Genomic DNA, 15,395 nt, shown 5'->3' with positions numbered 1-15,395 from the left:
GGCAATTTTTGACACTAAGAGCAATTTATCATGGCCAATCCACCTAACCTGCACATCTTTGGACTGTGGGAGGAAAACGGAGCACCCGGAGGAAACCCACGCACACATGGGGAGGATGTGTAGACGCCGCACAGACAGTGACCCAAGCCGGAATCGAACCTGGGACCCTGGAGCTGTGAAGCAATTATGCTATCCACAATGCTACAGTGCTGCCCCTATATCTTTTGCCAGATTTAAAGTGTAGCGGTATTCTTGGTGACAATTAGACTTTTCGTGCTGATGTTTCCCATGGCGAACCTGTTTTCATGCAGCACCATATCAAGCAGAGCATGTTGTAAGTTAGGATGCTTCTGCAGAGGTATCCAGCAGTTAATCATGCCTTCACATATATCTGTGTCATTGTAACTGCTGATGTAACTGATGCAATGGGCCTTAACATCCGAGCTCCCCAGCTCCGGGTTTGGGGAGTACACCAGAGATGGACTGGGGAATGCCTCTGTGAACGTTATAGGTAAGGATTTTCTGGCAGTTGCCCAGAAGTTCTCTGGGCAATTGTACTGTGCTGGAAACCATCGGCAAATGCGATTGAAATTGTTCACTTTGGTTCACTCCCAGGGTTACACCAATTATTACTCTGAAAAAGAAGAAATAAAACCTCTTCTAACTTCTGAGCAACTATTGTAAACTCCCAGACCAACTTCATCAGACCGCCGCCCCCCAACCCCACACCCACGCACCTGACACCACCCCACCCCCCTATGGTTTTCCTCTTCAGCCCGACCCCTCAAGGAGTCCCAACCCCCGTAGACCTGTACCCTCCCTCTGGACCCATGGACCCAACCCGACCCCTTCTCTCACTGACCCCAACCTCTGATACCCATGACTGCTGACCACAAACCAACCTGGCCTCTGCCCCCCAATCTCCCAACCATCCAAGTCCCACTCATTTCTCTTGGACACTTACCTTCTCCCTGACCTGTTAAGTTCACTGCGGCCTTTAATCTTAGCTGCTTTATGTCAGCTAATGCAGTAAAAAAGGGGGCATGACCAACTGGAATCTATTGGAGCTGTGCAGCACATGGGCCTGCAAGAGCTTTTTTGATACAGGCTCCAAGCAAATCCAGCCATCAGAAGTTTTCAAAACGAGGTAAGTGCATAAGTGCATATTAAATTCTTCTAATTCCTGTGGACCATCTCTTTCCAATGCTGGTCAGACGTTATGTAGTTTCCACATTCAGTAATTGCCTATCAAGGAAAGGTTTTGTCACCAATGTCTGGAGCTACAGGTACTGGTAATTGGCACAGGACACTTCTCATGCAATTTGGCTTGTCTGATAATCCACCACTTAAGGGGCGGGATTCTCCGACCCCTCGCCGGGTCGGAGAATCGCCAGGGGTTGGCGTGAATCCCGCCCCCGCTGGTTGCCGAATTCTCCGGCACGGGATATTCGGCGGGGGCGGGAATCACGCCGCGCTGGTTGGCGGCCCCCCACCCCCACCCAGCGATTCTCCGGTCCGCGATGTGCCGAAGTCCCGCCGCTGTCAACCCACGCCAGCCGGCGTGGATTGAACCACCTTTGGGACGGCGGGACATGGCGGCGCGGGCGGGCTCCGGGGTCCTGGGGGGGGGGGTGGTGGGGCGATCTGGCCCCGGGGGGTGCCCCCACGGTGGCCTGGCCCACGATCGGGGCCCACCGATCCGCAGGCGGGCCTGTGCCGTGGGGGCACTCTTTTCCTTCCGCCTTCGCCATGGTCTCCACCATGGCGGAGGCAGAAGAGACCCGCTCCACTGCGCATGCGCGGGGATGCCGTGAGCGGCCGCTGACGCTCCCGCGCATGCGCCGCCCGGCAAAGTCAGTTTCGCGCCAGCTGGCGGGGCACCAAAGGCCTTTCCCGCCAGCTGGCGGGTCGGAAATCAGTCCGGCGCGGGCCTAGCCCCTCACGGTGAGGGCTTGGCCGCTCAAGATGCGGAGACTTCCGCACCTTTGGGGCGGCGCGATGCTGGACTGATTCGCCCCGTTTTTGGCGCCGGTCGGCGGACATCGCGCCGATATCGGAGAATCCCGCCCAAGGAATCAATAGTTTTGCGACAGGAATTCACATGTTTTCATTGGTACTGATGGTCACACACAAGCAGAATGGTGTTTGAACAGAAATATTTGTCATCATGTATGGGGAGCTGCTGTTTGTTGAAAAGCAAGGAGTGCCATATATTACCTCCTAGAAGGAAATCTTCTATTTAAAAAAAAAACTATTGGGCCACAAAACTAATTGGTGCAACACAGGCTGACTTGCTGATTTGTAGTGTAGTAGGTGTCGTAGAGCACTTCCTGCACAGATTGTGTGGCTTGGGTCAAGGATGCATTTACAGCCCCTCCATGTGCCTCAAGTTGTTGAGCATACACAATCATGGCATCACAGTATCAGATACGCAAATTGAATGTTGCTGAAAAAAGACATCTTGTTGGAGTGTTTTGTCTTGCACGCATCAAAACTATTGCAACAATGCCAATGTCAGGGAAGCAACAACTTTATACTGTATGAGAAGAGAGGTGTCTTAAAACTAATTTATGGGATGTACGTGTCATTGGCTAGTCCAGCATTTATTACCCATCTCAGAGACTATTTGCTTGGCAGTTAACTGTCAATTACTGTTAACTGGTACATTCTCCATGGCAATGTCAACCAATCAGCACTCTCTACAGAACATGGCCAGTTTTGTGTTAGTGCGCTGTGACTTCCATAAGCTCACAATTGCGAAGTCTAATTCACTACCTCTTGAGATCTGGAAGTTGCCTCATGAGGAGAAAGAGGATTAAGAGGAGGAGGATAAAGTAGAGAGGAGGCCACATAATAAGTGCAACTGGAGGCAGCGAGAAAGGCCGCTTCATCCCAGTTGATCCAGTATTCTCTTACAGTACACTTCAAACTCCTTCAGCAGGAATTTGGGCTTTGGGTTGGGATCCCAAGGTTAGAGACAAATGGGGGTCATGACCCTGCACTTTGTGGGAAACAGTCACCCGGCTGTGATTTTTCCCTGAAGTGGCCAATTAGTGGTCAGACAGCAGCCTCAGCATCCAGTTGAGGGGAGGGTCAAAGGGAAGATTTCCCAGGCAGGCACCATGACACTAAGAGTGCGGTTGAGACGTGGAAATGGTCCTGATTGATGCTTATATTCCTAGAATGTAAGATTCATGTTCCCGATCGGTGACTTTTCATCAGCTTGAAACCTTTTAACTTTTGTTTCGTTTTTCATAGATTCTGCCAGACCTGCTGGAGCTTATTCAGTATTTTCTGTTAACTGACAGCAGGATGAGCTTGCATACCAGCAGCAGGGGCCTTGCGATCTCTGTCTGAGCTTCCACTGAATGACTGGGACATTGGGAGGTCTCTGCCTATTCTACAGTGGAAGCTGAGACAGCAGCCGGTAGACACTGCACCATGGATGATCTGGCAGTGCTGCCATGGATTTGACCACTATTACCATGATGTAAAGGCTGGGCCCCAAGTCTGCTCAATGCCCTTAGCCACAGTTGAGCCAAATTCCCCCATTTTCCTGGCCATTGGCAGAACCCCCAATGCACCAATGATCTCAGTGTGCATGTTCAGCAGAATTTGGCGCCAACAGGTTCCTCATCTAAGTAGCTGTGGTAGAACCGGTAGGCTGCCTTAAGCACTCCAGAGAGTTTACACGTGACCTGACCTATTCCCCTAGCTTGGCTGAGCCCGCTCTTGCCTGGTGACTCACCACATGCAGATCCCAACCCCAAACTAACCTTTAATGTTCGTGCAGTTCCTGTATCGGAGCCGGTGAATGTGATCAAGTGGTGGTGCTTCTTCCTAAGAGCTGAATTCCGACTCTCTCCTACCTGCCTGAGGCTGCAATGGCTGAGCAGCTGGGAGATCTTGGATATCTAAAAGCACAATACTTAAGGGGAGAGTAAGGGTGAGGGAAGAAAGGTATCGAGGTGGCTCAGGTCATTTCATGGCATCTTTCAAAATGAAAATGAGGAATGAGTCGAGAAGGTACATGGGGCAGAACTTTGCCATGATCTAGGATGACCTTTGCAGTGCCTGGTAACACAAACTGTGTCATTGGTGCCTATGATCCTGTGGACTATCTGCTTGAGGGAGCTGAGAGCTTGGTTATTCTCTGCCCTCATCTACCTCTCCCACCTGCTGTTGGCAACTTTCCACTGCAAGTGAGAGGGCAGAATATCTTGTGGCTGGGAGGGTCTGACCCTGGGGGGGGGGGGGGGGGGGGGTGTTAGCAGGAGGGGCTTTCCAGAGAATTGGATGCCATGCCATCGGTGCCGTTCTTGATACCTACTCACCTGACCTTGCCCCATCACAATTTTATTTGTGGCAGAAGAAGCGATAATGGTCACTTAAAGTGCTTCTCCTGCCCCACTGGGATTTTAGCAGGAGGAGGCTGGTGCCAAATATATAGCTTGTCAGCTTTTGCAGCAAGTTGGGAGGAGTGGGGGAGACATCTTTATGAGCCCTCAATATCCACTGAAAGACCCCCCCCCCCAACGCACCCAGGTCTTTCTCCCCCCATTGCCATGTCCACCTCTGCGCCAACCCTGGCGCCAGGGCCTGTTGGCCTGGCCCCAGCACAAATGACCCCTGCCCCACATCCGTATCTGTCACCATTGACGATCGCCGTTGGGGATTGAATGCAGTCCCAGCAGTGAACACAGCTCACAGTGGCACTGCTGGAACACAACAGCTGCCAGCCATTTGACTGGCTGGATATAGAGGAGCTCGGAGGGTTGTGGGGCTGGTGGAGATTACAGAGACAGCGAGGGACAAGGCCACAGAGGGTTTTGAAACAAGGATGAGAATTTTAATATTCAGGCTTTGCCTGACCAGAAACCAAGGATGGTCAACAAGCACAAGGGTGGTAGGGGAACAGGACAAGTGAGTCATTTTAACAACCCCTTTTTATCACTACCTTGAAGTTATAATTTCGCCATCATCACTACAGCCATAACAACTGTGGTGTTAGCTGAAATCCCCATCAAATATTCATGGGGAAGAAACATACATGATTCTCTGTCCCACACAGCCTAACACATTGAAATATCAGCACTGATTTTTTCGCTTTTCATTGCTGTGCCAGTGTAAGCTGTCTGAACTATCTACTCTAATCCCATTTCTTTCTCGTTCCCCCTTAACATTAATTGTCTCTCCAGTTCACTTTTAAATGTTCTTTCCTGAACTTAGTGTACCTGCAATTATGATTCAGAAAATATAGATTGCATTTGAATGACAAGGCCATTTCTAGCCCTGTGTATCACTCAATTTCTCCCTCTTTTAGTTTACAAATTCTGATAGAAATTGATCTGGTACATGTATTCATGACAAGTCTTTGGGAAAGGTATCAACTGATTCTTCAATGTGAGTTACTACAGCGGTAAATCAGACAGAATGGTTCAAAGCATTGAGTCAGTGGACTGGAACAACATGGTGAGATAGGCTGTCATTTGGAAAGATCTTGGCTTGATGTGGGAGGAGAAGCATTGAGCCTATTTGTAATAATGGACTTCATTCTGTTGACCTTGCTGGGGTGCAATGATTGATCACTTTATACATTTGGCCTCCCAGTATTTTTTGTATTTAAGAAAGGCTCAATGATAATGGAGGAAAAACTGTAGCTGAGTCATTGAGCTGTGAACATCGATCGATTGTCAAAAGCAAAAACTCATATTGGCCCCATTCTCTTTCAAACAACAGTGGTTAAAATCATAATGATTGCAGTATCATTTTAAGAAAATCTTCCCAATACCTGGATTTACTCAGCATTGCCATCGAGGCTCTAATTGGTACTAAATCAGCAGAAAAAGCTTTCTCAGTGATGGCTGAGACTGAAGACAAAGCTGAGTACATTCACAGGAAATATATTTGCTTCACAATTCATTAATGAAACTTATTTTAAGTTAGTGACTCATTTAAAAGCTAACACCACTAACATTTTTCATTACTCCTTTATATCTAGGGCTCATTAATATTTTAGCGCAGTTCAACCATAACAAAAGTCAAACTGACAACAGACAGCCACACATAACGTTAACATAGTTAAATAACCCAAGCATTTCACAGGAGCATTATCAGACCAAGTTTGACACCAATTTATCTCAAGAGATATTAAGGCAGATAAGCAAAAGCTTTGCAAAAGAGCTGGACTTAAGAGGTGACTTAAAGCAAGAGAGAGGTAGAGGGTGGGCATCCCTTATTTTAGGGTCCAGGCACAGTGATGGAGTGAAGGTAATTAGGAAGACAAATTTTGGGTATCTAAATGTTAGCTTTCACAAAAGTGGCTTTAATGATTATAATGTTAACATTACCATAAAATCTGGTCGCCTTTTGTGACAGAATTATGGGGCGCGATTCAGCGGCCATGTGGTGCCCGATTAGGTGTTGGGACAAGACCGTTGAATCTCATGTGAAGCCTGCATGATCAGTATGTTGCGATCTGAATCACGCTCTGACTGGGTGAGATCAAGGCATTCATATTAATGGCTCATTTAAATATGCGGTCACCGAATTCTCCCAGGACTCACCAGCCTCGCCAGTAAGGCCTCAACTGGGTGTCGTTTGGTATGGGTTCATAAAGTCGTGATGGCATCTCAGAGTGTCTTGCTGGGGGTTGAGGTCCCCGGGTGGTCGTGACACAGCAGGGTAGCACCTTGACATTCCCCCAGTACCTGGGCACCATGGCACTGCCAAGCTGGCAGTGCCAAAGTGTCAGAATGTCCTTTCCAGGAGTTGGGCCGGGGGGGGAGGGGGTCCTTGCTCATAAGAAGTGCTGAGGGGGGTATTGAGGACCCCAGAAGGGGAAAGTTGGTGAAGAGTGGGGGAGGGTCGCGTAGCCTCCTCGCTGAGGCCAAAGAAGGGCCCAAAATAGAGCATTACCAGGTAAGCTCATGGCCTCCAACCTACCCAAAATGAGTGTCAAAGGCGGAGTCCTCCTGTGGGGAATGGAGGTGGTCATTCCCGAACAGGGGGGTGCACCCCTGTTGATAGATCTCCATAACAGGCACCCGGAGTGACCAAATTGTAAATGTTGGCATGCAGCTATATTTGGTGGCCCGGTCTGGATGTCAAGATCAAGCGAGGTGGCCCATGATTGCGCCCCATACCAAGAACACCAGAGGGTCCCACCGGCGGCCCCGATGCACCCCTGGGCATGGCCAATCCACCTAACCTGCACATCTTTGGACTCTGGGAGGAAACAGGAGCACCCGGAGGAAACCTATTGGGGAGAAGTGTAAACTCCAAACAGTCATCCAAGTCTGGAATTGAACCCGGGTCCCTGGTGCTGTGAGGCAGCAGTGCTAACCACTGTGCCACCGTGCTGCCAGTAAATTCATCAGTGTAAGATTGGATAGTATTTTGGTTAATGACGTGGTTGAGGATATAAGTCATAGAGACCAGTATCGTAATTTTGAACTTTGTAACCAGTGAGCTGGATCACAATTGTTTTTTTTTCAATCCCCAATCCTGTGATTTGTGACTTAAAGGTATCCAATTTAGCAGAACTGATCAGAAAGTCCCAGGTTTGATTTGTCAGCTTCGACTCTTCCTTCCCCAGGAAATTTACACTCATGATTCTAATGATCCTAATTCAGTTTGAGGCATTGGAATCTCACCAGTCGTGGCCTCTTGCTGCCAACAGGAAAAGTCTATCTGGACCGTGGCTGTGGCACACGAGCAGATGATTAAAGTGATTGGTAAAGCCCTCAAAATCAAAGAAGTACCTGCAGGTATTAACACCCAAACATCCACTCCGATTGAGTTATTTCAGCACAGACTGGAAACTGAACCGAGGACACCTTTGGTTTATTTCACCTGATGGTAGGACACCATGGGATTTCAATTAAAGAGCAGAGTTAAAAGTCCCAGCAAGGTTTGTAAGAAGAGATAAAAGAAAAAACTGTGGATGTGGGAAATCTGAAATAAAACCTGAAAATGCCCAAATACTCAGCAGGTCTAACGGCATCTGTGGAGAGAGGAACAGAGCTAACCTTTCCAGTCCGTGTGCCTCTTCTTCAGAGCTGGAGGGGCTGAAATGGAATGGATTAAATAGTTGGAGAGGGGTGTGGAAAAGGTGGAGCAGAATAGAAGGTCCGATAGGTATGAACTCAGGAGAGATAGACAAGGGGGACATGGATACAATACAAAGGGAGTGTTAATGGTCGGGTTAAAGGCTAAAGAAGGTGCTAAAAATGGCAGAAAGAAAAGATAGCAGAATTTGTTAATAATAGAACAAGGAACAGTGCTCTGTGAAAGCACAAGTTATAGAAGGCCCTGTTGGGGAGGGAGTTGGAGAAAAAAAATCAAAATTGAGGAGGGTGTTCATGGTCTGAAGTTGTTGAACTCAATATTAAGTACAGAAGGCTGTAACGCACCTCATCGGAAGATGTGTTGTTCCTCCAGTTTTTGTTGGGCTTCATTGGAACATTGCAGCAGACCGAGGACAGAAATGTGGGCAAGGGAGCAAGATAGTGAGTTCAAATGGCATGCAACGGGAGGGTCAGGGTCATGCTTACGGACTGAGAGAAGGTGTTCCGCAAAGCGATCACTCAGAATGCGTTTAGTCTCCCCATTATAGAGGAGACAACATTGGGAGTCGGGAGTGAAATGCTGTTTCATTATAGAGGAGTGTTTCAGGCCTCTGACTGTGAGGAGGGAGGAGGTAAAGAGGCAGGTGTAGCACCTTCAACGATTGCATGTGAATGGGATGCGGTGTTTGGGGTGATGGAGAAGTGGGTCAGGATGTAAAGGAGAGGTCTTGAGGTGCACATTTATGGGGCAGAATTTAATGGAAAAAGATGTAAGTTCATTTGTGATGGATTTTACAAGGGGTAGCTGGCGAGTTCCCCACCACTATCAAACTATTAGGCAGCACGGTAGCATAGTGGTTAGCACAATTGCTTCACAGCTCCAGGGTCCCAGGTTCGATTCCCGGCTTGGGTCACTGTCTGTGCGGAGTCTGCACGTTCTCCCCGTGTGTGCGTGGGTTTCCTCCGGGTGCTCCGGTTTTCTCCCACAGTCCAAAGATGTGCAGGTTAGGTGGATTGGCCATGATAAATTGCCCTTCGTGTCCAAAATTGCCCTTACTGTTGGGTGGGGTTACTGGGTTATGGGGATAGGGTGGAGGTGTGAGCTTGGTAGGGTGCTCTTTCAAAGAGCTGGTGCAGACACGATGGGCCGAATGGCCTCCTTCTGCACTGTAAATTCTAATTCTATGATAAACCACGCTTACTGGGTGGGATCCTCCGTTCCTGAGCCTAAGTGTTGAAGCCAGCGCAGAATTTGTGGACTTTCACGACAGCATAACTGGCGTCGGACCTGGACCGATTCAGCAACTGTGGAGGGGCTAGCACCAGCGCCACATGGAACACAATCGATTCCAATGGAAAGCGGTGCGGGATTCGTCAGCTCGGTGATTGACATTCGGGAAGCTGACAAGTTGCAGCCACATTTCGGAATTTGAATCGAGGTGGGAATTGAATTGAATTAAATTGAATCAGTAAGGCAGCTCCTTTTAAATTTCAGGAGTTTAAATTAATTTATATTAAGCTAGTATTGGGCATTGGGCAGTGTAGGTTAACAAGGGCTGTCCCACCCACTCACATAACTGGTTGGCAGTTAAGTGTCAGTCCCTTTAATCTACTTTGATCTGAAAGCAGGTGGGGGAGGGGTGTCAATTCAGGACAGTTTAAAAAGAGCAACTTGTAACTCACTCCCAGTGAGTTCTCCCAGTGAGCCAGAGAAGCCACAGCCAGAGTGAGACAGCAAAGAGTGAGTTTGGGAATTTGAATCGAGGTGGGAATTTGAAGCTGGGTGGGGAGGAAGTGTTTTTTATCCCTGGGAAGTGACTGGTAAGTAGTGTTTCTGTTTTTCTGTTTCTTTTCATTGGTATATATATATATATTTTTTTTTCTTCATTGTTTATTTATTTAGTTACATTTTTGGGGGGGAGATTGAAATTGTTCAAGTTAACCGAAGGTTTAAGACATGGCAGGAGATCTCAGACCCGTGTCATGCTCCTCGTGTGCGTTGTGGGAGCTCAGGGACACGTCCACTGTCCCTGGCTCCTTCACGTGCAAGAAGTGTGTCCAGTTGCAGCTCCTGTTAGACCGCTTGACGGCTCTGGAGCTGCGGATGGACTCACTTTGGAGCGTCCACGATGCTGAGGACGTTGTGGATAGCACGTTTAGCGAGTTGGTCACACCGCAGGTGAAAGGTACTGAGGGAGATAGTAAATGGGTGACCAAAAGACAGAGCAAGAGTAGGAAGGCAGTGCAGGTATCCTCTGCGGTCATCTCCCTGCAAAACAGATATACCGCTTTGGATACTGTTGAGGGAGATGGCTCACCAGGGGAAGGCGGCAGCAGCCAGGTTCATGGCACCGTGGCTGGCTCTGCCGCGCAGCTGGGCAGGAAGAAGAATGGCAGGGCTATAGTGATAGGGGACTCAATTGTAAGGGGAATAGACAGGCGGTTCTGCGGACGAAATCGAGACTCCAGGTATGGTATCTCAGGATTGCTACCAGTGCCACGAGCGAGTCAGAGTAGGAATGTCAGGATAGAGAGGATGAATACATGGCTCGAGAGATGGTGCAAGAGGGAGGGATTCAAATTCCTGGGACATTGGAACCGATTCTGGGGGAGGTGGGACCAGTACAAACCGGACGGTCTGCACCTGGGCAGGACTGGAACCGATGTCCTAGGGGGGGTGTTTGCTAGAGGAGAGTTTAAACTAATGTGGCAGGGGGATGGGAACCGATGCAGGAAGTTGGAAGGTAGTAAAACAGGGACAGAAATAAAAGGCAGTAAGGGGGAAAGTGTAAGGCAGAGAAGCCATAGTCAAAAATCAAAAAGGGCGACAGTACAAGGTACAGTGACTGAGGGGAGCTCAGTGAATAGGACCAGGAATACTAACAGAAATAAAACGGGAAGTGAAAACATTAATGGTAAGCGATGCGGCAGGTTGTTACAGGAAGATGTGGGTTCGACGACAAGGAAAATTAGGAGAAAGGTTAAGAGGAAATATAACTTAGGAGAGGTTACTGATGGAGGTGTTAAGATTAAGAACAGAGGTAAAAAAGCCAACATAAGTGTACTTTACCTGAATGCTCGTAGTATTCGGAATAAGGTAAATGAGTTGATGGCGCAAATCATCGTGAATGACTATGATTTAGTGGCCATTACTGAAACATGGTTAAAGGATGGTCACGACTGGGAGTTAAATATCTGAGGGTATCAAACTTTTCGGAAGGACAGAGTGGATGGTAAGGGAGGTGGTGTAGCTCTGTTATTTAAGGATGACATCCGGGCAACAGTAAGGGATGACATCGGTGCTATGGAGGATAAGGTTGAATCCATTTGGGTGGAAATCAGGAATAGTAAGGCGAAAAAGTCACTGATAGGAGTAATCTATAGGCCACCAAATAGTAACATTATGGTGGGGCAGGCTATAAACAAAGAAATAACAGATGCATGTAGAAATGGTACAGCAGTTATCATGGGGGATTTTAATCTACATGTTGATTGGTTTAACCAGGTCGGTCAAGGCAGCCTTGAGGAGGAGTTTATAGAATGTATCCACGATAGTTTCCTCGAACAGTATGTAATGGAACCTACGAGGGAACAAGCGATCCTAGATCTGGTCCTGTGTAATGAGACAGGATTGATTCAGGATCTCATAGTTAGGGATCCTCTCGGAAGGAGCGATTACAATATGGTGGAATTTAAAATACAGATGGAGGGTGAGAAGGTAAAATCAAGCACTAGTGTTTTGTGCTTAAACAAAGGAGATTACAATGGGATGAGAGAAGAACTAGCTAAGGTAGACTGGGAGCAAAGACTTTATGGTGAAACAGTTGAGGAACAGTGGAGAACCTTCCAAGTGATTTTTCACAGTGCCCAGCAAAGGTTTATACCAACAAAAAGGAAGGACGGTAAAAAGAGGGACAATCGACCGTGGATATCTAAGGAAATAAGGGAGAGTATCAAATTGAAGGAAAAAACATACAAAGTAGCAAAGATCAGTGGGAGACTAGAGGACTGGGAAATCTTTAGGGGGCAACAGAAAGCTACTAAAAAAGCTATAAAGAAGAGTAAGATAGATTATGAGAGTAAACTTGCTCAGAATATAAAAACAGATAGTAAAAGTTTCTACAAATGCATAAAACAAAAAAGAGTGGCTAAGGTAAATATTAGTCCTTTAGAGGATGAGAAGGGAGATTTAATAATGGGAGATGAGGAAATGGCTGAGGAACTGAACAGGTTTTTTGGGTCGGTCTTCACAGTGGAAGACACAAATAACATGCCAGTGACTGATGGAAATGAGGCTATGACAGGTGAGGACCTTGAGAGGATTGATATTACCAAGGAGGTAGTGATGGGCAAGCTAATGGGGCTAAAGGTAGACAAGTCTCCTGGCCCTGATGGAATGCATCTCAGAGTGCTAAAAGAGATGGCTAGGGAAATTGCAAATGCGCTAGTGATAATTTACCAAAATTCACTAGACTCTGGGGTGGTCCCGGCGGATTGGAAATTAGCAAACGTGACACCACTGTTTAAAAAAGGAGGTAGGCAGAAAGTGGGCAATTATAGGCCAGTGAGCTTAACTTCGGTAGTAGGGAAGATGCTGGAATCTATCATCAAGGAAGAAATAGCGAGGCATCTGGATGGAAATTGTCCCATTGGACAGACGCAGCATGGGTTCATAAAGGGCAGGTCGTGCCTAACTAATTTAGTGGAATTTTTTGAGGACATTAACAGTGCGGTAGATAACGGGGAGCCAATGGATGTGGTATATCTGGATTTCCAGAAAGCCTTTGACAAGGTGCCACACAAAAGGTTGTTGCATAAGATAAAGATGCATGGCATTAAGGGGAAAGTAGTAGCATGGATAGAGGATTGGTTAATTAATAGAAAGCAAAGAGTGGGGATTAATGGGTGTTTCTCTGGTTGGCAATCAGTAGCTAGTGGTGTCCCTCAGGGATCAGTGTTGGGCCCACAACTGTTCACAATTTACATAGATGATTTGGAGTTGGGGACCAAGGGCAATGTGTCCAAGTTTGCAGACGACACTAAGATAAGTGGTAAAGCAAAAAGTGCAGAGGATACTGGAAGTCTGCAGAGGGATTTGGACAGGCTAAGTGAATGGGCTAGGGTCTGGCAGATGGAATACAATGTTGACAAATGTGAGGTTATCCATTTTGGTAAGAATAACGGCAAAAGGGATTATTATTTAAATGATAAAATATTAAAACATGCTGCTGTGCAGAGAGACCTGGGTGTGCTCGTGCATGAGTCGCAGAAAGTTGGTTTTCAGGTGCAACAGGTGATTAAGAAGGCAAATGGAATTTTGTCCTTCATTGCTAGAGGGATGGAGTTTAAGACTAGGGAGGTTATGCTGCAATTGTATAAGGTGTTAGTGAGGCCACACCTGGAGTATTGTGTTCAGTTTTGGTCTCCTTACTTGAGAAAGGACGTACTGGCACTGGAGGGTGTGCAGAGGAGATTCACTAGGTTAATCCCAGATCTGAAGGGGTTGGATTACGAGGAGAGGTTGAGTAGACTGGGACTGTACTCGTTGGAATTTAGAAGGATGAGGGGGGATCTTATAGAAACATATAAAATTATGAAGGGAATCGATAGGATAGATGCGGGCAGGTTGTTTCCACTGGCGGGTGAAAGCAGAACTAGGGGGCATAGCGTCAAAATAAGGGGAAGTAGATTTAGGACTGAGTTTAGGAGGAACTTCTTCACCCAAAGGGTTGTGAATCTATGGAATTCCTTGCCCAGTGAAGCAGTAGAGGCTCCTTCATTAAATGTTTTTAAGATAAAGAGAGATAGTTTTTTGAAGAATAAAGGGATTAAGGGTTATGGTGTTCGGGCCGGAAAGTGGAGCTGAGTCCACAAAAGATCAGCCATGATCTCATTAAATGGCGGAGCAGGCTCGAGGGGCCAGATGGCCTACTCCTGCTCCTAATTCTTATGTTCTTATGTTATATACACATCCCCACACACACACTTATTCCAGCCAACAAGATGGCACTGTTTGTGAAGGAGCAAGCCCATACAACTGATTGGTCGGCTGGGGCCAGAGGGTATGGGGTGCCCTGTGGGGACACCCATATGACCTGTGCCCTAAGTTCACAGTGGGCAGTCAGCGACGACGCAGCTGCATGACTTGTCTTTCCGGCTGCAGCAATGGCGTTCCGTGCCCATCCACCCCGACCCTACAGCCCACCCCCTGGCCACCTGGTGCGAGGAAACCGGAGCAATCGGAGGAAACCCACGCTGACACTGGGAGAACAGCAAACTCTGCACAGTGACCCAAGCAGGAATTGAACCTGGGACCTTGGCGCTGTGAAGCAATCGTGCTAACCACTTGTGCTACCGTGCCGCCCATGAACCTGACTGGAAGTCATGTTCAACAATATTAACTTATAAATACTTAATTTCCTTATGCGAATAATTACTGTCTTGTTGGACAGGTTAGCCTGCTTATCTAGCAGGTGTCTTTCACAATTGAGATGCCAGAGAAATTACGTCAACAGGATTTTTTGTTTGAAAACACATCAAATTTTTATGCTGTTTCTACTGGTGTGGAGCCTGGAATTTAAAAACACCTTCTAATCGCGATGTATCCTCACCAGATAAACAGAAGTCGCTTCCATTTAAAGTTTCTTGCTCTGTGCCCTTAAAGACCCAATTAACTTAACATTCATACCCATAATTCTGACCTTATGCAACATGAGCAGTAAGAACCAGCTTTAGGAGACACACCCTGTACTCCAAGTTCAACTCCAAGACACCCAGGGCGGTATTCTCCCCCCCCCCCCCCCCCCCCCAACGGCAGGTGGGAGAATCGCCGGGGCGCCGTGCGAGTCGCGCCACGCCGCCCGGACACCCACACGCGATTCTCCCCCCCCCCCCCCTCACAAAACCAGCGCCGCGAGAATCGCGCCACGCCGCCCGGACACCCACATGCGATTCTCCCCCCCCCTCCCCCCACAAAACCAGCACCGCGAGAATCGCGCCAGGCCGCTCGGAGAATTGCGCAAACGGTGAGCGGCGATTCTCCGGCCCAGATAGGCCGAGCGGCCGGCGAAGAAAATGACAGTCCCGCCGGTGCCGTTCACCCCTGGTCGCTGCCGGCGGGAACTGTGCGGGAACGTTGGGGGGGCGACCTGTGGGGGGGAAAGGGGGGCTCCTTCACCGGGGGGGGGGGCTCCGATGGGGTCTGGCCTGCAATCGGGGCCCACCGATCGGCAGGCCGGCCTCCCCCCCCCCCCCACCCCCCGGCCTATCTCCTTCCGTGGCCGGCCCCAGAAAGCACCTGTGGGGGCCAGAATAGGTCATGCCCGG

General features: G+C 48.2%; 1 protein-coding gene across 3 annotated transcripts in view; it reads left to right on the top strand.

The window, feature by feature from the left end:
• LOC140385748 (corticotropin-releasing factor receptor 2) overlaps positions 1-15,395 on the top strand; it is a 391,042-nt gene that overhangs the window by 340,963 nt on the left and 34,684 nt on the right. The window lies entirely within an intron of this gene.

This window comes from Scyliorhinus torazame, chromosome 11 (genome assembly GCF_047496885.1).
Source record: "Scyliorhinus torazame isolate Kashiwa2021f chromosome 11, sScyTor2.1, whole genome shotgun sequence".
Lineage (NCBI taxonomy): Eukaryota > Metazoa > Chordata > Chondrichthyes > Carcharhiniformes > Scyliorhinidae > Scyliorhinus > Scyliorhinus torazame.
This window is presented reverse-complemented; position numbering and strand designations above follow the sequence as displayed.